The 26,205-nt window shown below is 44.3% G+C and overlaps 1 protein-coding gene across 4 annotated transcripts in view; it reads right to left on the minus strand.

Moving 5' to 3' along the window:
- SERTAD2 (SERTA domain containing 2) overlaps positions 1 to 22,422 on the minus strand; it is an 83,926-nt gene extending 61,504 nt beyond the window's left edge. Inside the window, exons 1-2 of one of the 4 annotated variants that reach the window (XM_086631864.1) lie at positions 18,866 to 18,918; positions 13,779 to 13,890 (exon numbers count right to left, since the gene is read on the minus strand). The gene's annotated coding sequence lies outside the window, so the exon portion shown is untranslated. Of the gene's footprint in view, positions 1 to 13,778; positions 13,943 to 18,865; positions 18,919 to 20,527; positions 20,746 to 22,383 lie in introns of those variants that run through there. The other 3 variants (XM_086631865.1, XM_086631866.1, XM_086631863.1) reach the window with 3 other exon arrangements.
- Between the last annotated feature and the right edge of the window lie 3,783 nt (positions 22,423 to 26,205).

The raw sequence follows: 26,205 nt of genomic DNA on the forward strand, positions 1-26,205 counted from the left end.
TGAGAGATTAACTGCCTTTGCTAATTGCTAGCACAGTTTTTGGAAGGGGAAGTTCTGCTGGGGGTTGTGACAAGCCCTGTGCCACGCACAGTACTGCTGAAGTGATGAGATCCTTGCTCTGCTAAGTCCACTCTAACAGTTTCACAGTCGTACAAGTCACAGTTTCACCCTCCCCAGGCACAAGTCAGACCTCAGAAAAGGAGGCAGGCTGTAGAGCAGTCTAGCAGCCTGACACCCGACCACGGAGAAGGAAAGAGATAATAAACAGACCTAAGGCAACCTGCTCCAAACTTTGTACACAGGTAACACTGCTTGGTCTGTCATACCTGCCTGGGAAGGACAACTGAAGAGGCCTGCTTTTCTCCTGCACACTCGTGAGTTCATATTTGCGTGAGGCCACAGTTGTGATGCTGGAGTTGCCCGCGGACCCTGAAGTCTGCATGTGAGGAAAGGTCACCTCGCCACATTGATGAGGCTCCAGGGGCCTCATCACCCACCTCACACAACTCCTGCGCTGCAGTGGAGCTCCAATTCTGCCCACAGCCAGTTGTCAGCTCACCGACGGCCAATCTGGCTATTTAGCCTGAGATTTTGGAAAGTTTTGCTCCAGCCAATTCCTCTTGAACAAATTCCTTACCTGAGCTGTCAATCCTTGTGCTACTACAAGCTTTCTGAGACGGCTTAGCTCCTGGTCTCTTCTAAAACAGTTCTGGGCTTTTCTCATAAATCAAGAATGGTCAGGCCCTGCCACATGCCAGCCCCTCTGGGGAGTAGGATGTCAAACAGCCACACGAGTCTCCTCCAAGGACAGTCAGACTCACTGCAAGTCAGGACTTTCCTGGTTTTGAAAGAGGTGCTGTTCACCTCTTCCTTCCCCTCTGCACGAACAGCAATCCCACTTGGATCGTTCTCTTAACGAGATGCACAGATCTAGCCCACACTTGCTTTTGATCTCTATAAATTTGTTGAGAAGTATGGGCTCAGACAGATCCTCGCTTTCTTGCCCGTTTTCACAGAAGATGTGAATCTTTGAGACTTGTGCATCTCCATCAGATTTGGTCAAAAGTCTCAAAAACCACTAACAGGACAAACACCATCCTAGAAGTCCAATTTTTCTTTTCCTCTCACATTCTTGTCCCTCCCTACTACGGCAGATTTTACGATTAACCCAGTCTGAATATACCCTAAAAGCAGATGTAAAAATTTATACATTAGAAAATGTTAATGTTGGCAGTTATTCACATTCCCTTCCAGGATTTCACAAAACTCAGTAAATCCCTCGTGATGGGACCTAGATGGAATATGAACTTTTTGCTATCTCTGCAGCAGTACAAGAAACAAAGCAGAAGTCGATGCACTGCTCTTTATATCCTTGAAATATTTGCTTGGAAGTGTCATTGATTCAAGAATAGCCCATCAAATAGTTATTCTGGTAGGCTTATCAACATTTTTTACGTTAATATTCCGATTTTCTGTCACACAACACAACGATTTGCATGTTTGTTTTGTCCTGTTACCAGAGCAAACCATTCATTTTTAGCTGTTGGTTTTGGCATAAGAGTACTGTAAGTTCATAATGGAAATGTGTTTTCAGTGGTAGTACTGAACAATAGAAAAGTCTCTTTCAACTGTCGGGTTATGAGGAGAACCATCTGTTATTAAATTTAAGTCACAGTGGCTCTGTTTCAGAAACGCAACAGAGGCTTCACTAACTTTGCAGTCGAGGCGTTTGGAGCATTGCAGGAAAACAGCTACTTTTCTGAAACCAGCACCACAAAATGGTACCTTTGTTCTAGCCTAATTTGATAATGATGAATAACCAAGCATCTTTCAAGTAAATCTTTTCTGGGTGTTGTGGTCGCAATTTGAGGCCTCAACAACTTATATCCTTATATCCCAGTAATAGAAAACGAATATACAGAGACTAGTAAAAACCTTAGCATTGCCAGGCCCAGTTCTTTGAACTATATCTACAACCGAATAAAGCAAACATCAGGAATTAAAATCGTAATCAAAGTGCTTAATTCAACACAATAGAAAAGTCAAATTTCATCATCTGCTTGATTGACTGTTATATGGCGCTTTAATTGTTCTCCGACTTCCAACACAGAACAAATGTGAATTCTACAGAGCAGCCAGGATTTCAGAACCTGGAATAACACTGGAGAGAACGCCTGCAGCCACCGAAGTGGGAATCAAAATACCCTTTGGTGCAAGACTTAAAAATCACCTCTCCACCCTGTATGAAGTTATCAGCAATTGCTCTATTATTTCTGTCATTAACCAACCATTCCTCCCTCCACCTTTGCACCAATTCCTCTCAAGTGCAGCCAGAGATTATCAAACCCAGCGATAGCCTTTCAACAGCTTGGCCAGTTGAAAAAAAAATAAAAAAATCTCAAGTTATACTGCTATCACCGCTGCGTGAGCTGACGTCAGGCTTTTGTTTACTGGAGATGGGATGGTGCCAATTTCCACTGAGCTGAAGACAGCAGTGTCCGGCCTCTTTTGGCTGCACACAAGCAAGAACAAACTCCTTGTGTGTGTTTGCATGCACGCGCACATGTGGGAGAGAAGGAGCATGTGTGTCCGTTTGTGGGCACACACAAATGTGGGGGAAAAGCAACTTGCTTTTTCTTTTCCACTGTGATACCAGAAGTAAAAACAACCAGAAAAAAAGCAACACTCCACCCTTCTCTGAGAAACTGCAAAGCAGAGAGAGGGGAAACACCGACAGTTTTCTTGCAAGAATTATCACAATATGGATGAAAATAATCACGAAAACATAGTGCAGTAAAAGAAAGCTTGGGGTACCTGTAAAATCCCTACAAAGAAGCTTACACAATCAAATAATGAAAAAAACAACAATGTCTGCTCATCAATAAAAGGACTGAGGTGAAAATTTGAATAGTTGACAGCATAGAAGAAATAGTTACGTTTTACTAGGACTACTTAAGTTTTCAGAGTAACTGCATCACCTTCCTCTTCCAAGACTAAGAAAGCCCCAGGTCAGTGTTAAGTAAAATTACTTAATTAAAATTTGGTATTTGAAAAGATGCTGAAACATATTAACAGTCCAGAGGAAGAAAAAACCAGTCCAGCCGAAGTTGACTTTTTCGTAATGTTTGTTCACTTAAGTTATTCCCTGTAAAGGGGCAGACTTTATTTGTGAGTGGATGTGTGCGGACGGGAAGGGACAGAAGATACATGACAGCATCAAGTCCTGTTTTCAAGCACAACTTTTATACGTTACAAATATAATGATCTCAGTGGCTGTAAGGATCCATCTGAAGTTTTAAGTATTACACTATGGTTTCTGCCTGAAAAAATATTCCAGCATATATGAATTTGAGGAATACAAAAATGCAACTATTTATACCTCAAGTGAAGTTTCCAGTATTCACATCCAAGCATGGACCACCACTGTCATCTGAGTGAAAGAAATAACTGTACTGAAGACTTTTGGTTCCACTTATTGTCTTCTTCCCCTCAGCACCTAAATACACACTCCTCTGCCTTCTTACTTCCCACGAATGCATCACAAGAGCATCTTCATATGCACACCAACTCGCTCTCCTGATGATTTTAACTCCGTCTTATCCCATCTTCTCATGGAGCTTCTCCTTCAAGTTTAAATAGTTTCTCAAAAGTTTCTATTGAGTCAACTACCTAAAGAGGTTTTACAGACCACTAATACTGCTCCGTAGGTTAACCACAAACAACATAAATTATTGTTTTCCTCCTTGTTTAGGGAACTACTGAGTTTGAGATCCCTCCTTCTCAATATCAGTGGCACAGTACACACAGAAAATAAGCAAAACTGAAAGAATTTAATTTGAACTACCAGAAATAGTGAACTTAACTCCTTAGATCCAATGTTCTATGTTTACTTTTATCAAGTCACTTGTTAAAAAAAAAGAGCTGGAAACCAGCACATCCATCCTAACCCCCAAGACAGCTAAAACATGAAAGAAACCAAAATATTCAACCTTGAACATAAAATGTATCAAGAAGGCATATTGGCTGCAGCATGCAAGTTAGTTAAGACCTTGCAGACCACCTTTACAAGAACACTTGACATCACTGCTGGTCAGTGGTATTAAATTGACAGACAATAAAATATACACTGCCTTTCTAGTCTGTGACAAATTTTGAGGGCTGGTGACAATTTTCAACAGGAAAGTTTGAGAACTTTTACTCTGAAATGATACATGGCATCTCCTTATGTTACTGTTTCCTCTCTCAGTCAATTATTTCTCCTCCATGCAGGCTCAAAGATAGCAGACAGGATATCACCACCTGAAACAAAACCGAGAACTGGCATTTTGAAGTCTAGACATGATTTCCTCTTTTGGAAGTCTTCTCATCTCTGTACCTTCCTCATGTAACCACCCTGGGGTAAAGAGTTCTCAGGGTGGTCTCAATTCAGATAGATGTCCTGTACACAGACAACAGTTCAAAACAGCACTTATTTCTTTAAACCAGAACCATACGCTACTAACTTGATAGATAACTACATTGAATCAGCAACACTTATTTTTAACACTTTCACCTTTTGCTTCATGCCTCAGGGACAAGGAGGACAACAGCATGGATCATATACACTGTTGGAATGCAAGGACCTGTATCAGTATCTCACACAGCTTCCTTAATCCACTCTTCCTTGAAATGCCTCTTGTATTCTTTAAAAACGCTGCTCGGCACATACATTTGTAAAACTGCATTTTCAGAGTGTTTCCAGTCAGACTCTTGAGACTTTCTGTTCCATAGCAAAGCATTACTGAATATTATTGAACTTTATATAGACATGCCAACATAGGCTTAGCCACATGGGCAGATCTTGTGCCCAGCAGGTGAATCCGAGGGGGCTTATTTTTTTGCTTTCATAAAACTGGCACCAACCCTTTCTGCATTCATGTGCTTGAAATTTCATTGTACCTAGCTCCAGCACCTATTTGAAAATTCACTTTCTGTGAATTTGCTTGCCAATGCTCTGTAGAGCCCTAAGGGGTTGCTTTAAACAAAGTGACCCCCGAGGAACACCACTTCTCTGGTGATCTTGGTATTATGTTCTCCAGCTACGTCTTTTTGAACTCCTGTGCGTGTTCTGTGCTTTGCAATTTTTTCTGATGACAGGCTTTCGGAATGCATGATTGCATATATTATCTGCATATACATGTATTATCTATGCATGGCAATATTCCTTGGGCTGGCCACCTTCAGTTTATGCTGCACTCTCTGTATGTATTGCAAATGGGTTTAGCCTCTGCCTGCATTCAGTCTACACAGCTTGACCTTTGTTTAGCTGTGCTCTTCAGCTCTTTTACTGCTTTTTCATGAGGGAATCATTTTCACTTGCCTTCCACATGCGTGCTGCTCCTTGGGAGAACACAGCTCTATTTCTCACCATGACTGGCTATCAGTTTTATCTGTCTGTTACAGATGCTGGGATGTTTTTTGGTTTGGAGAACTATTCCAAGGGTGTGCACAGCACTGCTCTGAATAAAGGAGCTGAACAGTTGTGATTACACCCCCACAATACAGAAGGGATTCTAGCTGCTAGCACAGTGAGCAGCTGGGGGGACTACAGCTCCCTTTCCCTCTGCAGGGGAATCTGTCCCATGTTATCCTCAGCAAAATGTGGATTCAGGAGGACTGAAGTCAATCTGAATTCAATGAATAGCCCTTAAGATTCCCGTTTCTCTAAAACTGGAAAACTTTGATCACTTACACTTCAACCTAAAGGACAATCCAAAATACTTGGGTTTAGGAATATAAAAAAAAAAATCTTAATTTTTCATGTTAACAAAAAAAATAATTTCATCTTTCAGTTCAAAGCAACCCACATTTTTGGTTCAGCCACAAAATCAAAAGCAATACAGTTAATCACGACTCTAATCACTTCTATCCACAATTTGCTAACTATACAAAAAAAAAATCCCATGACTGAGTTTTACACTACTATGTAATGCTAGAGCAAATGGTCTCAGCTGATCTCCAGTTCCTTCTAAAGAAGGAGGAATACCCCTTTCTCAGGTGGTATTCCTCACACAAGTACACATAGCATTCAAATGACCTTCTGGGAGTTTGCAATCGTCTCCATTTCTCCCGCTGGAGCCTACGGTAAATCTCCATTATCACATATGCCAGATTCAGAACCAACACAGAATTTCAGCCTCTCCAATTCTCTGACACAACATTGCTCAGGCCAGGAAGACGTGCAATGCTGCAGCCAGCATCTCCTCTGCCAGACTCTGTTCCACACACCAAATAACTCAGCTGCTTCATTTACTCAGTTTATTTTTTCCTGGTCTAAGACATGGTTTACTCCCAACTCTGGTCACTGAACGTCAGTCCCTTAGGTGCACATGTAGGAGATTGCTTCCTGCCTCTTCCCACCTGACACGCAATTCCCTCCTCTTCGTACACACACAAGACTAATAGGCAAGCCAGCAGCAAACAAAAAACCCACCCCAGTACCATGTGTGAACATGACAGTAGATCACAGCCAATTGCTGTAAGAGTTTTGATCATAAACTCAGTTAATTCAGTTACAAGTTTGCAGCATATCCCTTCTCCCAACTAAACCAACTCGTATGCCTGTCTTTTTTTTTTTTCCCCTCCTCCTTTCTTATGGTCAGAGGTTGGTAGCTTTCAGCTGAGAAATCCAGTCCCTGATCTCTAAAGTCTCAAGAGACATGGATCACTGCTGTGATCTTTTGTGTCAGAGGGCCTTGGTGCTGCCAAAGATACAACTTCCCTACTTGGTCTTCTTCAAGATTCCAAGTTTTCGAGATTCACAGGTTTTGTTTTATTTTGTCTGGCAGAACGTACTTGAGAATGGCTTCTAGCAATATCAAGGAAACAAAAGAAACACTTTTGGTAGGGGAGCATACCAGCTGTATCCACTGATACACAGGCAGCATACAAAAGCATGGAGCCCTCAGTGATGAGTGAGAATACAGCACACTAAAACCTACACAAATCCCATGCAGAGCTGTGTGAAAATTGATAGCAAAGTAAGCCTGAGCAGAAAGCAGATCTCAGATCTCAGCTACGAGCCTCTGAATTCAACCAGAAGATCCCATGGAAGGTTAGCGTCCAAGGAAATCTTTTTCAAAAGACTCAAGGCACAAGGGAAAGACCACTGGCCGCATTATCCAGCCTGCACACAGCCTCAGCGTCGTTCCAGGTCAAGAAAGCTGACTTTTTTTTGTCACAGGCAGCAACACAAGCCAGAAAATTATTCCCACTGCCAACTTCTCTTTCCACAGGCATCAAAACACCAAAGGGACTTTGTGGACTTGTTGACTGCTTAGCCAGAAGCTTGTCAGGACTTCCTGGAACAGGGAGGACACGGAGGGGTTTTGCACCTTCAGTGGTTCTTGGTTAAGTCAGAAACACACGTCATGAGCACGCTGCAGTGGAGTTACACAATCAAATTAAACATTGTACCAAGTACCCATTCTCCTTTTCCCTACCATGCCTCCTCTTACATACACACACAGTGGGAAAATCCACTCTGGCCAGTCCCAGAGATCCCTCAGCAAGCCAAGTGTTTGGTTCTGTGAGAAAGGAAAGGCTTTTATTCATGCTAGTATCTTCAGGGGCAAGAGGCTCAAGGTTATGGCAGGCCTGAAGGCCTCCAGTCAGAAGTACAGCGTGACTTGTATTTCCACAGAGCCGCACGCTTCATGCGCTGTGGCCATGCTGGAAGGAGACAGAGGCAGAGCACGGCCGTCAGAGGCAGCACGCTCGGCACAGACGTGACACTGGCCCCACGCACTGCTTCTGCTGCCTGTGCTTGTCAAGGTGCCAGGGCTGGATGCAGTTAAACACCCCAGGGTAAGGGGAAAGCCCCAGTGATTTTCAAGCTGCAGCTGCTACACCATTTGTACAGTGGAGAAAAGCCTTAGTAGGTAGAGAGGCACAGAAGGAGCTGGCAAAGGATTGCAACTTCTCCTTTTCTGTCCCTTTTCTAGGCAGTAGCAGATGATTTTACTGTGGAGTCTCAGGTGTCCTGAACAATAGCTGTGGAGCCAGTCCCTATTTTGGTGGTAGAAAAGAAACTGGCTTTCTGGAGAGAGAGAAACAGAGACAAGTCAAGCCAGTTCCAGACTGTCATTTTTCCTACTTGCTCATTCTGCTCAAATCACAAGCTGGAAAAACTGGAAAGGTAAGCAGTCCAAATTAATGGGAACATCAAGTGAACTGGTTTATGTATTGGTTTAACTGGAACAAGAAGCACAATTCCAGCTTTGGGCACTAGCTTTGTAGACATTCCCTTAGCTTACCTTCTACCTGAGAAAGCCATGTGCAGGGTTGAATTATTCCTGGTCTGTCCTCACATCATAGTCTCTTGAAGCTTCACACTTGCATGGCACCCATGACCACAGCTCTTATTATGGGATGGCAACATTCATATCCTACTAGCTCATTCTTCCAACTCCATGTAATTAGGAAGGAGGAAAAAAAAAAAAGAAAAATCAGAAACAACACAGAGCAGGAAGCTGTCTTTTTCCTCACACCACTCCTCATGCATTATTGTTTCCATATCTTACCCATAGCATAGCATTTGCCCATTAAACTGGTATTTTTCTTACAGAAGGAGAAAAACGAGTTTTTAGGAGTCCCACAACTGGTAGGAAATAATCAATTTAAGCCTAATGATTAAAAAAAATCCCCAGGTATATATTTATAGTTAATTTCTACCATACAGCAGGCTTCACCAGATGCTCAATTGCATTTCATCCTTAAGAGCAAACAAGGGCTCCTGCAGATTAGACCTTTCCAGCAGAGCTGTTGCAGATGGGCAGATCGCGGTGTCCTGCTAACTATCACCGAGACCTCAGCAGTACGATGATTCTACTTACTAAAAGCAATAAGTTAAAGTAAGCACCACGAAGTGGCATGGATCTTGCACATCATTCCTCTTAAAATTCTTCATAAACTGCAGGATGGACCCATATTCTGCAGACAGGGAAATTCGAGCTTTGTTACAAAACTCAGTGAAAGAGCGAGGACCTAATACCCCTGTACACCAGGGCTGGTCATCCCCACCTCTGATCCATACGATCAACAATCCCAGAAACCAGTTTCTTCCGTGTGCGCATTAAAGACCTGAATGAGAACATAAACGAGTCAAACCACCTTGCACAGTTTAAAACTACAGCATGACATAACTGCAAGTCATTGTCATTAAAAGTAAAAAAAAAAAAAGTCCACACCTGCCAAATACAGCTCCATTGTCCACTGCTGAGATTTAATGACAACTGCTGCATCTTGGAAAGCTGTTCAATAATAAGGTTCTACATTGCCCCTCCAGGACCAGAAATCAGGTACTGTCACTTATCTACATAAAAGGCACACATAGGAAAATATCCTGCAGCCATGTGGCTCATACAGCAATCAAAATCTTGGACATCCTCTGCACGCAAAAATTTGCTTTTATTACAATATATTCCAGTTGGCCAGCATGCTAAAAATCTCCACTCAAGATTTCGGGCTTTTCCAATAAAGCTTATAGACAAAAAGTCTTTTTTCTTTTAATGACATTGCCATTTATTGCAAAGCTATGACAAGTTCTTATCTTATTGTGGTGCCTCATGATAACTCATTATTCACTGAACTTAACTTTTTGATGTATGAGGAACGGCAACATATACTTAAATCGCTCTATTTAAACTGGCCCTATGGTTGAAACAAATCATTCCAAGAACAGCACTGCATTACAGTCAGAACTGCTCAAAAGCTTAGGATACTGTATTCTTCAGTATTCACAGAGCTTAATATCTTCAAACAGAAGTTACTCAAGCTGATGTATCTCTCATTATTATTAAGTCAAAGTTCTTCCAAACGAGAAGAAGATGATTGATAGTCAGAGATTACCAAGGCCACCATAGTGAGAGATCACACTCTTTATGGCCACAAGCAAGTCTGGGAGGGCTCAGTTCCTCCACAGCCAAGGGCACTGGGAATGCTGCAAAGCATCCTCAGTGCCCCTTGTCCAAGAACCTAAGTGTCTCCCTCATTCAACACCAGCTCTATCTGCTGACGAGTAACAGAGCATTGCCAAGTCCTTCTAGGCCACAGGTGCAATGCAAGCTTTTAAAGTTTGTAAGAGAGAAAAACAAAAGAACCCACAAAAACAGCAACAAAAAACCCCACAGCCAGAAAACAACACATGCACCAGCATAGCCCCAGGTCTCTCCCCAACTCTTCCAGTTACCCTCCAGAAGGTAAATGCTGTGAGATGTCAGGACCTTTCCAAGAATGAGCAGCACTGCTTGGACCAGGTTCTTCGCTCTGCCTAACACTGATGGGACTGGCTTGAGAATTCAAATTGGACCTGGGTTAGAGGTAGAGAGTCCAGTTCAATAAATCTAGAAACACTTCAGGAAGTGAAAATATGGTCACTGGCCTGGCCTGTTCACTACTGGCCTCCTACATTAGATGCTTATGGCACGCTCGTATCACAGAAGAGAAGGAGCCAGATTCACATGCGCTAAATTGCTCTTAAGTCCCTGTATCTCTTATTTCCTTCCAGCTGACTGCCAGCCTTCAAGCACAGGGCCTTATGTGGAATCTAGGCCACGAGAACCTGGTCTTCAGCCTCTCAGCAAGTGGAAATACCCACAGCTGACTCGAGCTGGAAGATATTGAACACGTTACAGGAGAAAATACACCTGCCGAGTCTACACATACAAACACAATTATTCCGCCTCAGGGGTCCCTAGACTTTGAACTCTGACCTGTCACATGCAGAAAAGCAGAGCTGAATTTATATACATGGAGCATATTGCAACTGGACACTGCAGGTGAAGTGTGCAACATGAACAGCCTCTGCTTGCTGACCGTGCTCTGCAGGATCCAGGAGCCAGTATTCAAGCTGTACGTATCACCCCTCATCCTTATCACCACTGTACTGCTTACCAAAGTCAAGCTACTGAAACGTTTCCAAGAACATGGGGAGTGTTACTTCCTTTCCATAGCTGTTGTGTATCTGGAAAGATCATAAGCAGATAGTATCTCAGGCACAGGTAAGAAAGATGGCAGAGTTAATGCATCCAAATCTCACACACAAGCACACACTCTGAAATACGCCAGAAATGTTAATCGTGTTTATTACACTGTAGTATAAACAGCAATCATGAAGCTAAAGAAAGTAACAAAGCATCCCTGCCTGAAGGGTCTTCTCCAGGCTACTATGTATCAGAGGAAAGAGAAAAGCAGAAGGTTGAGCCCTAGTAAAAGAAAAACTCTCCTCAAACACAAAGTCCAGCACTGAGCCCTAACACGCAGGAGTGTTTCACTCTCCAGGGCAGAGTGCTTTTCTACAGCACCATTCACGTCTGTCCGTCCAGACTGTCCTCCCAAAAGTACTTTGGAGGGAGTAGGTACAGTCTCTCTCACACAGTGTTCAGCTTTAGCAGCACAGGAGGGTTTCACAGTCCCTGCCTGCTCTCACAGCAGCTCCAAAGGAAAGGGGCACAGCTGTTCTCACCTCAGAACAGGAACTCTGCTGCAGAGAGCCTACGGACCCCATCGGCCATCTCCCTTCCTCCAAACCCGAAGAATGCTATGGAACAGGCCAGTACTTTGCACCCCTGAGCTCAGCATGTCACTGTCTAGAGTCAGCTATAAGAGACATTAAGAACAGGGCTGCATCTTAAACTCACCCATCACAAAGAAGCAGAAAGGAGGTTCCTCCATCCTCACACTAAGACAGGAACCTGTCCTTCAAAAAGCCAAAGTTCCTCATTTCATATACAGGCACTAGCAGTAGTGGCCACAGGTCTGTATCCTCCATCCAGCAGTGCAGGACTTAGCTCCCTCAGGTGAGGCAGACGTGATTTCCTCCTTGCAATTCCCATCCCAACCTAAGTTGGCCGAGGTCTTGCAGAAGCAGTGCCCTAAACCTCCAGACTGTCCTGTGTGCGATGAAGACAACTTGCAGCTCCTACAGCAGAAATGAGCCTGCCTTGCAGAACAGACACTGGTTAAAGTGCAGAGCAGGGAAGGGGAGCAGAGAGGCTCTTCCTGTTTGCACAGGCACTCCCCAGGGAGAAAGGGCCACTGGTCCCAGCTCTGAGAACAACTGGCCCAAACACCAGTTCATTAAACGCACCAAAGGCCATGGGGGCAGGCAGCGTATCCTGGACTCTCCTCTACCTCATCTCCATTTGTCCTTCAAAAGAAGGAAGCAGCATGCCCAGTCCCATGGGCATGTGTTTGGTGAGTTTCAAGAGTGCCTCAAAAAGCTTCAGCAGAAGAACATCAAGCTTCTACATTTAGTTTGAACTGCATATTGAGCTGGTCACTGCTGCAAGGTGAGGACGTTTCCAGTCATACCCAGCAACACAGTAGGATAACAACAGATTTGCTAAAGCAGAGTACTGAGGTTAAGGCCCTTCTTTCTACTGCCCATTCTGACATCACATTAAAGACCCCTCTACAAAAAGATGGGCAATAAAATTCTTTTGTGATATCACAGGAACACTTGAGAGTAAGTTAATTGAGTCAGGGCCTTGGTCTTCTTGCAAATCAAGTGAAGGGCAGAATATTCAAAGTAGTCAGTTTACATGAACAACGTAGAACATTTTTTTAATACTAGATTTTTTTCCTTGTGCACTCAATACTAACAAACTTTGCCTTGTCCTGTGCAAAGCAAGGTTAGAAGCAAAATGAGGTCTTCTCCCACACTTGATGTTACGCGGGCAGTGCTAGATGCCTTGCTGCTCATCTTCCCACACCTGAGGATGTTCCACGAGTACCCCACTGTTTCCATCCGCTCCATGTCACACACTAATAAAGAAAACAAGTTCATCACTGTTACTCCCACTTCCCAGTTCTTGGGCCACTGAGGAGGCACCACAAACAAAAGCGAACAACATGCAACTGCTCTGTTTGCATGTCCCGAGGACTGGTTCTGCACGCTGGTGCCTGAAGAACAAGCACATTGCAAAAGCATTATGTTTCCAGTGGCAGGATGGATGGGAAAAGTGCCAGCCACTATCTGTAACCCTTTTGTCATGCCAATTGCTGGCTGCTATGAGGATGTACGTTAGATACCTCCTTCAAAAAGAGCTCTGCATCTCATCCTTCCAGATGGAGGAGGAATGATTCATACGCACATAAGCAATGCAAGAATGACGGCTGAAGAGAAAACATTTTCTTCTTGTTTTCTGTTTTGTGTTACAGACATGCTCAGGGGCCTTAATCGCAGCAAAAATTGAATCGAAGACGATGACACTTTGTGTCCCATGGAACGCGTGTGCAAAACCCCAATGCTACTTCTCACCGGCCTTGTCAAGCTTCACATTGCACACGCACACCTCATATGCCTCACTCCCCTGCTTTCTCATTTTCACAGCATTTCTCTGCACAGAACATGACAGAATAACTCCACTTACACAGCCGTCACATCATGCAATGACAAACACAAGGGAAAGCATCCAAGAGATGGATCAGGTGTCGGGAGCTCTAAGCTGACCAGGGACTGACTTGTAATGCAGAAGCAAAGCGAAGGATCTCTTTTCTTTCCAGACACACCAGGGACCAAAACGCACACATTTACTAGGCCTAGATGGCTGATAAATGCAGAACAGACAGAAGGCTCAGTCGTCAGAGCACTTGTCTGCACGGTGCCCGTTTCTTTCATGCAGGCCACTGCACGTATCCTCCTCCCCACCGCGTCTGCACAGCACCTTTGCCACACACTCGCACTCCTCTCAAGGGCCTTGCGTCCCATAAATCTCATTCTGTTTCTCAGTACTAACCTGTAAATTCCCACCTATTTACTTTCCTCTGGCCTCTTGCAGATTTGTGAAGTCCTTGGAGCAGAGATTATCCGTAAGCACCTGGAAAGTACCTGGAATATCCCGAGTCCTACTGCAAGTAAATAAACAAACAGCAACGCGTAAGCATGCAATGTGTATATTAAGTCAAGCATGCAGCAGTCATCTCTGACAACAAAAGCAAGGGTGGTAGCTTCTTCCTACAGACAGCAGTAGAAAAATCTGCACTTTGGGGTACATCACTGCACTGACTGAGAAAACCTTCAGTTTGCCTTCCCTGCCACTCACTTCCTTCCTTCTCCCATCACATTATCCATTTCTGAAATCCATGCCCCACTTTTTATTATAAATTATTCTAATCAGTTCTGTGGCATGGCAGAAATCCAGCATAACCTTCAGAAATACGCATGCGCACGCTGGCTATATAACTTCTTCATTTCACAGAAGCCTTTCGCAACAGCCTGGTGCAGAGTCTGGGAGGATTTGGCAACCTCTCTTAACAGCACTCCTGTGGTGGTGACCCTTTCCTGAAGGGTGCTAGATGCATTCACCTACACTTCCCCTCTTTGTAAAAGAAGGATTTCTCCTTAATCTCTCATTGAAACCAGGGAAAAGCATTCAAGCAGGATTTTTTCCTCTGCCATTTGGCAGGTTGAAGAAATGTGACTTGGAGGTAGTGAAGGGGCTAGAGAGAACATCTGCAGTCCAACACAGACCTTCCTTCCCACCCCACCTCTTCTAAATAGAAAGATGTAAGATGTGCTGGGTCCAGCTCCTTCAGAATCAGGGTTCTGAAGGGAAAGGAAAAAGAAAAAAATAAAATAAAAGAAACCCCAAACAAACAGAAGAAGAAAAAAAAACAAAACAAAACATAAAAGCCTCAGAGATAATAAAGATTCTTAACTTCTCCTGGGTAAGGAGCACAGGCTACTTTTGTAGCTCCTGAAAGAAGCCCTACAGTTTGCTCACTCATGCTGCAACAGCTCCAGAAGTTATCTGGATCCGTGGCTTTCCTGTAAAACTAACAAGGAAGTCTGAACCCCACACCGGGGAGGGAGAAGAAAAAAAACCACAACAACAAGTAATTTAAACACGGCACACTACCATCTTGTTAAATAATATGTTAAGAACTCATCTACAAGTCTGTCTTGGCCAAGGAGGGACACAAATGAGGAAGATACAGTAATACTCACTGGCATGCAATTAGTCACTGCTGTAAGCACTTCAACTCTGGATTTCTTGGATTATAACATTTCAAACACTGTTGTTTTATAGGAGTGATATGATAGCTGTCCAAGCACCACAATCAAATTATGCTACCAGGACATTCGGGCAATGGATTATCACAGCAAAGGAAATGGATTATCACAGCTCTTACTCTGAACAAGAGAAGACTATCTCATTTTGAACATGGCAGGGGATAGAGTAGAAGACTATATCTGAGGTATTTTTTAATTTTTTTTTTCCTCTTTTGGACTTTCCAAGGTAGGAATGCCACAAAAATTTGCCAATCTGTGAAGACAGAAACCACCTTTCCCTAGAATTTGCACTGCAATATCTGAAAACAGAGAATAAATTAAAAATATTCCAAATCAAAGGGCAATTAAAACAGCCTCCTTGCATCGGCGGAATGCTGGAAGGATGCCCTGTTCCTGGGCATTTTCCCATTGCATATCTGACTGGTACCTCTTTCGCTGTGGCTCTTGATACCAGGCAACAACCATCACCACCACCAGTCCTAGAGACTTCAGAAACTTTACTACCAGATATGTTCCTTTGCACAGGAAGGAGGGCCACTTAGCTTCCAAAACCATTAAATCAGTAGTTTCAGCAAAGGATTGGCGTGTTCCTTTAAAAAGGTTAAATAGCTTAAAGATTCTCTCAAAAAGGCTGCACCTTTTACCTTTACATCACCACAGAAAACCTTGTTTTACACCTTAGTTCTCACATTGCATCACAAACCAAATACTAGCTTTTTTAACTTCACAAATCTTGTTTGGTTTGGGTTGTTTGGGGCATTTTGTTTGTTTTTGTTTTTAAATAAAAGAGTATTTTGGTATCTTCAACACATACATACATACATTTTGGCTCATGGTACTCAAGAGGCCCTGATTCTGACCTCAATTTCTTTGGCAATGGCCAAATATTCCCCCACAGGATGAGAGAAAACCCACTAAGTCTTAATAACATCACTAAGATGCAGTCAGAGGTCACTAGAAGCCATGAGATATTTAAGACGATAAAAGCCTAAAATAGAGAAGACACCTAAATAAATAGAAGCAGAAGGACCCAAAAAAAAAAAAAAAAAAAAGAGAACTGAGCTCCACAAAGCATAGAAGCTGCAAAAAACCTGCTTTGCTACAGCACAGGGCACATGTCTGAAGCTGATGACACCTGGGTATTATTCCTGGCTCTGCTCCTGGCTCCTTCTGGATGACTGCACCAACTCGTGTCACACCAACAGGATCTCCCTTCACCTTTTCCTTTCAGACGATGGGTCAGTAGTGGTGAACCTTTTCTTTGCCAAGGGCAGAGGACACGAAATATTACTGGCATCCCACACCTCAACATGTGCCTTAGCACTGCATGACAGCAGCACAACAGCTCTCCGTACCAAAACCAAGAAGTGTGGGCCACAAAAAACAGGAGCTGGATGCCAGTCTCCCACATTTCACGTTCCCACTGTAAGCTTTTTAAGGAAGGATCGGTTGCTATTTATTTGTACCCTGTGTAGAGCAGTGTTATTCGGAGCTGATGTGATTCTGTAAGCAAGCAGCAACACTGCTTGTAGTTGATTAAGACTAGCAAGAAAAACAATAAAGGGGAGAAAAAAAAAAATTGGCTGGAAAGAAGTGAAGGGAATCAAAAACAACGACAGAAGAGGAATTCAGCAGGACAGAAAGAAGGAAGGCAGACGATGAAAAGATACTTAGAAGTAAACAAAAAAAAAGATAGCCAAAAGTGGAAAAGGCATCCATAGGAATATCTGACTTCATTTCAACGGAACACAGAGTGTGTATTTTTTTTTAATGAGAATGTTGAATTTGGATAATCAAACAAGTAATATTTTATTTAATCCTACAGCAAATATATCAATATAGACTTTCAAATTTTAAAGAGAAGAATCCAAGCTCTCAACACTCTTGTTCTCAGAACTAAAGCTTTAACCACGTTAGTAACAGCTTATGAAAAGATAGCAAAATGACTACAATTCCTTCTCTATCTAGAATCTACTTTTCAGAGTCACCATCACTACTGTCATTTTGCAGTTCTGAGTTTTGCATCCTCGTTATTTCTTGGGACTTTCCTCCCTATTTCACATGGTAGGAGCTAAAAAGGTTTTGTTCAGGTTCAGCTGAGACCTCTTCATCCCTGGTTTGTTTTTTTTTTTTTCATTTCTGTTTTCTTAAAACTGTCCTTAACTGGACACCCATAGCAATGCCAGAAATATTAAGTACTGTGGATCACTACAACTACAGACAGATATTTTAGAGAATCAGGAATTTACTTGCATACTACACTACTCCAACTCCCCTGCCCTTCCTGTGACTTCACCTGCTCATAATCATTAGAAAGCAGAGTGTCACTTCTAGGCTGTGGTTGAGCACTGAGAGCACCATGCTGGCCCTCACTGGCTCTATTTAATTAGAGATTAGCAGAAACAATAAAGCATAGGGAGCACATAAACATAGTGTTGCCAGTTGCTCAGTGAAAACGTTTGGGTTACCAAAGAGATAAGAAGAAAGCTGCCTATTTCATCTGTGCGGCCGGACCGGCAAGTTTACATTCGCTGGAACCACGCCTCCATCAGAATTCCCTCTGAAATGTCAACACGCACCATATTATTAATTTTCCAAGTTGCTGACCTTTACTGTTGCCTGCATCATAAAACCAGCATTTCGAACTGTTTCTATTCATACAAGACCGTGCTCCGCACGCCTCACGATATCTGGAGTCTGTACACACGCTGCTCTCATGTCACAAAACAGATGCTTGCTGCCGCGTCCCTGAACAAGCTGCTGAGTTGGACCTTCCTACCTCCGTAAAGTCCACCGGATTACCATCAGTTACGCTATCCACCAGGTTTCCCAGGTTCCCCGACGCCCTTAGTGTATCTTAGCTTGAATAAAATGCTGCAGACTATTTTATTAAGGGTCGTAGCATACAGATATTTTAAAATAAAATAATTTGATTATGAACTTAAGTTTAATTTCAATCAGGAAGAAGGAAAAAAATCCCACAAAGTCCTTGGATTAGAAAACAGCCGTTCCCATTTACTGTTCCTCCCAATTAAAATGTTTCCTATAGATCATCAGAACTTAATGCATCATACATGTTACGCAGTGCTCACCATAAGGCTGTCGATCTGTCATTTCTCTGCAAGCGCTTAATGTGATGAATGATCTGGTTACTTGCCTTTCTGGTACAAAAGCAGGAGAAGCTTTGAGACAAAGAAATAAAGGCCGATGTATATTATGGATCTTACAGTGATTAATATCAGCCCTCCTGACTCACATTAACAGAAAACAGTTAAGGTCACTATTTCTCTTATTTTTGCCATGGATTTCAGTACATCTCATATAAGAACCCTCCAGACACTTGAGATAATTTAATTTAAAGCAGAAACAGGAATGTCAGGAACATGCAGCATTTGGGCTACAAAAAACGATCCCACACCAGCATGTCAAAAGAAGAATAAGTGACCTTCACTTCTGCCTCTGCTGACAGACAGGCGCACTTGAAGCCACTTGTAGGCCAGGATGTTAGTGTGATTTCTGGAAGACAATCTAATAAAAAAAAGATTTAAAAGAGTTAAAAAAAAATAAATCTGACTGCTCATTGTCTAAACTGAAAAAACCTGCCTTTCCAAATCAACTAATGGTTTGGCAAGCCTACATGGAAGGCAGACAAACAAATAGCATCTTTTCCTGCTAACATGGAATCTGCAACACGAAAAAGAAATCATCATTTTATCGATTTCCATAATACCATCTCTACGGCTTACAAACTCACTCAGCTGCTGATGTTAATTCACTGATGCTATGGAGCCTTCCCATATAATTACATACCCTCCACTTCACCGAGCCCCAGGGCGCTGTTTCTAACTTTCCAAAGGACCACTGCACTGAAAGTAGAAACAAAAAAGCCCTCTCTTTTATCAGCCAAGCAAACTGCAAACCAAATTTTGCTTATTTAAATGGGAAATTAGAGAGACTTAATTTTTAAGATGGAATAATTTGTCAGTCTGTGTATATTTTCAGATTTGCTATTGTGATGAGTTCACATTTAAACTCTTCTCCCCGTTCCTATTTTTTTTCTTCCTGTGAGAAGTATACAACAATACAACATATAAATATTGCAACGATTACAATTTCTAGGGAGAGATTCTAAAGTCCTCCTCAGCTCAGAAGTGTTTCAAGGGGGCGATTCAGAATCAGACATAGAGACTTTTGTGAATGTGACTATAATTAACATTATTAAAAAAATTGTAAAACTTTACCATTGCTATGGGGAATGTTTTATAAGTGAATATATATTTCAAAGATATTTTTAATAAGTTTTTCTTTAAAAAAAAAAACCAAAACACAATCCTGGAACACCTTCTAAACCAAATTAAAGGAAGATATCTTCTCCGAGTCTAAAATCCAAAAAGGCCTAAATAATTAACGAAGTAAACTCTGCCATTTTTCTCCACTTCTCGAACAAATTCAGCAGTCCACAACCAAGCAGACAGCTCTAGTATACTTCAGTGAGAGTTTTGCTCAATTAGGGACTGCAGAATTTGGCCCAATTAATCTAGTACTGTCTATCTGGAAAGAACGTGGTGGAACTCTGCAGTGTAAACACCCTCCCCAAGTGGCTGTACCTAGTCCCCTTTCTTGCTCCCCCTGTTTCACCTTGCCTCCCTGCCTTGATATTTCAGATCCAACTGTACTGTATTCACCATCTCCAAGATCCAGTGTGCTGTTAGAGCTAAAATAGCTGCATTTTGCTATGGTTTCCCATGTATATATTAATTTGGAACCAGTTAATCTATTTCCTCCGAGATTGGTGAAATGTGTGGATTTTTGATCAACAAACAAACAAGTTGACAGTATCAATACAGAGCTGGAGAGCCTCTAAAAACAATCTAGTTTGCATAATTAATGTTAATTACAATAACATCTCAATCAGTGACACAAAAGCTTAGCAATGAACACAGTCATACGAGGAAGTGAAAACATGAAACAAACACGAAAGAATTGTGTCTTGTTCTGAAAGAGTATCAAGCAAACTTTCAAGAGATTTATAAATACAAACATGAAGGCAGAAGACAGTTCTGCTTTGTTACACATATTTTCTTTACAGGCTGCTTAGTATGGAGCTTTCTTCTGAGATTGTAATAAGACAGTGGATCTGAGCTGGGGACACACCAGATAATATTATCTTTCTACAACATCACATCCAAGCCATTATCAACTGCTTTAAAGAAAAACAACCGAGGGCCTGATCCTGCTGCCGGTGATTTCAAGAGCAAACATTTAAACAATGCCATATGAATGTTTGGAGGGGTTCTGGAGAGGGAGGGGGAAGGAAAAAAAAACAACCAAACAACCCCAACCAGAACACTGCATGTAGGTATGGACTCCCTCAGGCACAGAGGAATTTCAGGACAAGATAACAAATTTTTCAACAATCTTTTTCCTACTTTCCATAGCAACAAGGGAAAGCTAAACACACAGAAAACTTACCTGCCTGTTTCACTGGTAGCACAGAATTCTTAAACAGGGGGTTTTTGGTACAGTCATTTAACAGAGCAGCTTTACATTTAATCCTCAGAAGTTTTCTTCACGATCCAAGAAAAATAGCTATCCAATATATTCTTATTTCAAGGGAAGGGAAAAAAATAGTTATGAAAAAATAAGCGCCACTCTACCTCACCCAGCTGGGTACTGTAGTACACAAGTAGTCATACAAGCATCGCAGGGAGTACTTGCGCAGTAAAGCACCACTCAGCGTGAGTAAGAGTGGCGTAATTGGGTCTGATGAGAGAAGGAATCAGAGCTTGTCACGTCACTACTACAGGGGCCTTTCCAAAAACATGGGTTTCTTGACTACTTTTCACATTAATTCAAATCCACTCCGTTAAAGTTAACAAAGTTACACTGGTGATAAACAGGTACCAGAAGAGAAGCAGACCCCCTTCATATAGATTTAAGAGACCACTACTCAAGGAATTCCCTAAAGGCAAAATAACACATATTTAGGAAGTTTTTGGGTTACATTTAGCAAGTTACCCCTTGGGATAAGGACTGATTTTCTATTTGGTATCAACCTCAGGGCTGATTTTTTTGTTTCCCCCTTTCTCTTGATAGACAGAAGCAAGATAAGATTTGTTAAAGACTTCATTTCCTCTAGAAATTTATTGATTTTACACGTACTTAAGACTACACTTAAGTAGTCACTGACTAAAGCCATACCTTACTACTTCTTATTAAGAAGAGTGCTTGCCTAAAAAAAAAAAAAAAAAAGAAACTTCATGTGGAGGATTCTCAGAATGATGCTGGCCTTTCCTCTTAACAAAAGTTGAGTAGGTTTATTTTTCAGATATCTGAGAAAGAGGACTTTGGAGCATTGTGAGGTTTGGTAAACCTTCAATTCAGCAATTAGTTTCCATATGATATGAATTACAAAGATCGAGCAATTAATATTAATAACTAAACCCAGCAAAGTACTAAGGCTTCAGACACCCTGCCTATGGAAATGCTGCTGTACTTGCTGGGGTTTCCCATGTATCTGTTTTATTTTAGCTGCTCTGAATGTACGGCACACAAGAACGTACACCACATTCACGATTCTAAAAATACATTAAGGAGGCAAAAAAAAAAAAAATCAATAGCAATGAAACAGAGACATAACCATTTTACATTAAGCGCTCCCAGTATCAATCCAAGCCACCAAAACTCCCCACTGCAGACCAGGCTGCGCCCTACGCTGCACGCGTTTTCCTGCCACATTAAGTCAAGCCCAGGGAATGCCGAAACATCCAGGCACGACAAGGTGGGGAAGAAGATGGTGCACCTGGAAATAAAAAAGGTGGGTTTCCCTAGTTTTCCAAGGAGGACAGCAGCCGGAGCTTGGTCCGGAGGGGTCTGGCCCGCGGCCCGACCTGAGCGGCTTTCCGGAGCCCCTTGCCGCTCACATCAACCTTTGCCACAGCCTCAACTGGGGGGCGGGGGGAATAAAATAAAATGAAAATCACAATCGAATGTGTCACCGGCAGCATGACACGCATTTGGACTTGGCAACGACGCCGGGTCTTTTCTATTTTTTAATTCCCCCCCCGCCCTCTCCCCGCCTTCTTTCCCAGTCCGAGGGGGAAAGTATCGCCCCGGCCGGTGCCAGGAGGCGAATGCCCCCAACTTTCCAACAGTTGGCAGCCAGCGGAGCGCCCGGCCCGCCGCCGCGCTGCCCCCGCCCGCCTCCCCGGACAACCGGGGGCTGCCCCGGCCCGCCGCCCACCCCCTGCTCCCCCCCGCACGCCCCCCAACCCCAGCCCCTTCAGGCAGAAAGGGACGAGCCCGGGAAGGCCGTGCCCGGCACTCACCCGCTCCGGGGGGCTCCGCGGCGAGGGCCGTTGAGGGAGGCGCTGAGGGGAGCGGGGGGGCGGCCAAACCGGGCGGGGGGTCAACGGAGAGAGCGGGCGCGGGGGGAGGGTGTGAAGAGGCGGTAGGGAAGGGAGCACACGGGTGAGGAATTTAAAACGGAGAGGGGAATTAATTTAAAATGAGCGTGCCGCGAGGTGCCGGGCTGCGCGACGGAGGCGGCGGCCAAGCGCTGAGGCGGCTGTGCTCTATCCCATGCCGCTGCGGTGGCCCCGGGCGGCGGCGGCAGCCGAGCTGGGGGGGAAGTTGGGGCCGCAGCCGGCGGGGAGGATGTGACACCGTGACAAGTACGGCCCGCCAGCCATGTACCGGGGGAGGAGGCGGGGGAGGCGGCGGCCCGCGCACAGGGGGCCGGGGCAGCCCAGGCAGCGCCGCCCGCCCGCACACGGCATTTAACGGCGCTGACGGGCCCCGCCGTGACTCACACACGGGAGTTAGTCACAGGGCGGGACCGCGGAGAGAGAGAGGGAGGGAGGCCGCCCCGCCCCCCGGGCTCCGCGCCAGCCTATAGGGCGCCGCGGCCCGGCAGATTGGCGCGGCCGCCGGCCAATGGGTGCGCGGAGCTGCCGCCAGCGCTGGAACGGCCCTTTCGGCCCAATGAGTCTTCTGAGGACACTGCCGCGAAGTGTTGGGGAGGGCTGGAGGGACTCCCCGCGGGGCGGGAGTTGTGCCCTGGCCTGCCTCCCCGACCAACCAGTATGAAGGATTGGGTTGATGGGCGTCCCGGCGCGGCCCAATCAGGAGGGTGCGGGGGCAGAAGTGCCTTCTCCCGCCTCCTCCCCGGGAGATGGTCACGCAGAGAGCGGAGGGCGGGGGAGGGAGCGTGACTGGAGCCGGCAGGCGGGCGGCCCGGCGCGGCTCGGCCCGATCCCGGGGAGGGGTGCGGGCATTCAGCCGGCCCCGAGGGCGGCGGGCGGGGGCGCTGAGCCGGCACCGGTGTGAGGGCGCGGGCGGAGGTTACCTCAGCGAGCGGTGGGGCTAGGCGCCGAGCTGGCCGAGGCGGGGGTTACCTCAGCGAGGGGGAAGCACCGAGCCGGCTGAGGCGGGGGTTACCTCAGCGAGCGAGGCGGGGTCGGGCGGGGCGGAGAGAGCGGGCTCGGCGCCTCTGAGACCCCGGGGAGGGGAAGGACTCGCCCCGGGGCTGCCTGCGGAGCGGGGCCGGCGGCCGGGAGATGTCCGGGGCGGAGAGGGGCTCGCCCCGGGGCAGCGCGGCGCAGCCAAGGTCGTTTCCCGCGGGAGGAAGGAGGCCGGAGCTGGGGCCTGCTCCAGGGGAAGCCGGGGCGGCCCCGCTGGCACTGGGAGGGGAAGGGCTGGCCGGGCGCCCGGTGGGTGGTAAAAAGCCTGAGGGGGGGGGGGCTGACTGCAGCCAGTTCGGCTGGGAAAGCCTCGGCTTCCCTCAGCGCCGAAGGACCCCGGGGTCTGGAAGTGTTTGAAGGACGTTGGGGTTTGCTTGTGTTTGACAGATGTCACGGCTCAGGGTCCGACTGTCTCCACCTCTCTCTCCCCCACCTTTTCCTTCTTTTTTTTTTTTTTTTTTTTTTATCCTGACAGATTTTTAGAGGACAAAGCGCATCTCAGGTTCGGGCGTGATGTCAAAATTTGACCAAGGGAATGAAAAAAATAATAGCGTTGACAGCTGCGTTAGGAAGCACAATTCTTCTTGTGCTGCTGGGGGGAATTGACAGATAGGAGCAGTATCAGTGGTGTAAAAACACAACGCTCTTTTCACAAATTATTAGTATTGGAGGAATTTATTTTGGGCAGAGTGAGGAAGGAGTTTCCAACAAATACTGGAGCCTTACCAAAAATTTAATCCCAGAGAAGGAAATAAGATATTATAATTGTGCTTCACCTCTTCATCTCTACATACAAACTCTTAAACTAAGACCTGTTTTTTGCAGTAAAAGCATAGAATAGCTGATAGACTTCTGTAAGATAATGAGATATTACTATCAGAATAAAGGACTATGTTGGCGTTTTCCCAGGCTGCAAAAATACACGGTTTTGTTTGCTTTAAAAACTTGTTCCCTGGACAGAGTGCTATAAATAAAGATTTTTTTTCTTATTTTGACATCCACGGTAATTGAAGAGCTGAAAAACTATAGCCTGCAATAATTGTTTGTGGTTTTCACTTTGGAAATGGACTCATTACAGTTCTTTTCCTTCTTGCTTTTATCAAGATCCAAGGAGCTGGAATGAAGATTTCACAGTTCCTCATTTGAAGCAAGAATGTTAAATCACACACCAAAAAAATGGCCTTCGAAGTTGTCCTTTAGCATCTAAGTACCAGCTGTACTATAGTTCATAGTGTCTTGCAAGAAATCCAGGATGGATGGTACTCCGATTACTCTAATATGAAAGGGGAAGAAAAATAAGACCGCTAATGCCGTCATGTCAGGGAAGAAAAAAAAAAACAAGTGGTGACATACAGATGTAGTAGGATTTGAGTGGGATTTTTCTTTTTTGCTTTCATCAAAGAAAAAGCAGGAGTGGGGTCTTATGCTTTCCCGAGCATTTAGCACTGGCACGCAGGGAATTTTAAGTAATTAGCTGTAATAGTCAATGTTACAATTTTACATCCAAGCACTGTGAAACCTACTTGACTTTATGCTTTGGGCGTTTCTCCCAGCACCGTCTTCGATCTGAGGCTCTAGGAAGTTCTTTACATGTGGAATTCCTTGGGCAATGGCGCTGCTCTGCTCATCAGCTGTATAAATCCATAAATCTTACAATTCTAAGATAATATTGGGAAAATAACATTGTTTAATCACTACCGCATCTTCCCTGTTTCTTCAGTTTGCTTTAAAAGCGGCTGAAGGCTTCCCCACCCCAACTGGCACATTTATAAAACTTTGAGGATTTGTTGACTAATATTTCCTTTGCTGTTGGAATTTGCTGAGCTCTGCTATTGTAAATGCTCTTGCTTTAACTGCTCTTGGATTAGAATAAAGTGAACCCACCCTATTGTTCTTTTTTTTTCGTTTTATTTTACGCATACTGCATTCTGCTCATCTGAGCAATTGGCTGTTTGCGTTAAAATTTATGAATACAAACATGCATTTTGTTTGGTACAGACCTGTTTCTATTGAAACTGAAGATGGTTACCTTGGCACGAGGGATTCGTTTCAGCTAATCATTGGGAATAACGAAGAAGTTTTCTAAGTGATCCCCATATTTGAATTGATAGTCAAAGCAGGGAAGTTACGATCTGTCTGTTTTTTTTTTTCCCTATCACAGTAAGAGGTTAAATTACTCGCAAGGTTCTGCAGCCTTCAGCAATGTTCACACACCAGTTTGTGCTTAGTGACTTCTGAACGCTGCATGAAAGAGGGCTTTGCATCAGAATCTGTGCAATTTAGCAGATAAAATGAAAAATAGGGTATTTACCATTCAATGACAGATTAAAAAAAAAAACAAAAAAAACCCATATATACACACACACGCACACTCTTCAGAGAACTGAAAGGGGAGAGAATTTCAGGGAAGATTGTCTTTTTGTGGTTGTATCTTCTTTAACAGCAATATTCTCAGGGAATTGAGACAGAAATTGAGCTCAGGAGTTTGGGCACAATTGCTTCTGGAGGGTGAAAGTCTATGAGCAATCATCTTGCTCTGCTGCTACAAGTTACTACAGGGGCTGCGCGCGTGCGCACGCTCCCGGAGACAGCGGCCGAGGTGATATTTCATATCATCGCGGCGCTGCAGCTTTCCCAATATATGGCAGTTTTTCTCCAGGGCCAGCGCTGGCGAGGAAGCAATTATAT

This window comes from Tauraco erythrolophus, chromosome 2 (genome assembly GCF_009769465.1).
Source record: "Tauraco erythrolophus isolate bTauEry1 chromosome 2, bTauEry1.pri, whole genome shotgun sequence".
In the NCBI taxonomy this organism is placed as follows: Eukaryota; Metazoa; Chordata; class Aves; order Musophagiformes; family Musophagidae; genus Tauraco; species Tauraco erythrolophus.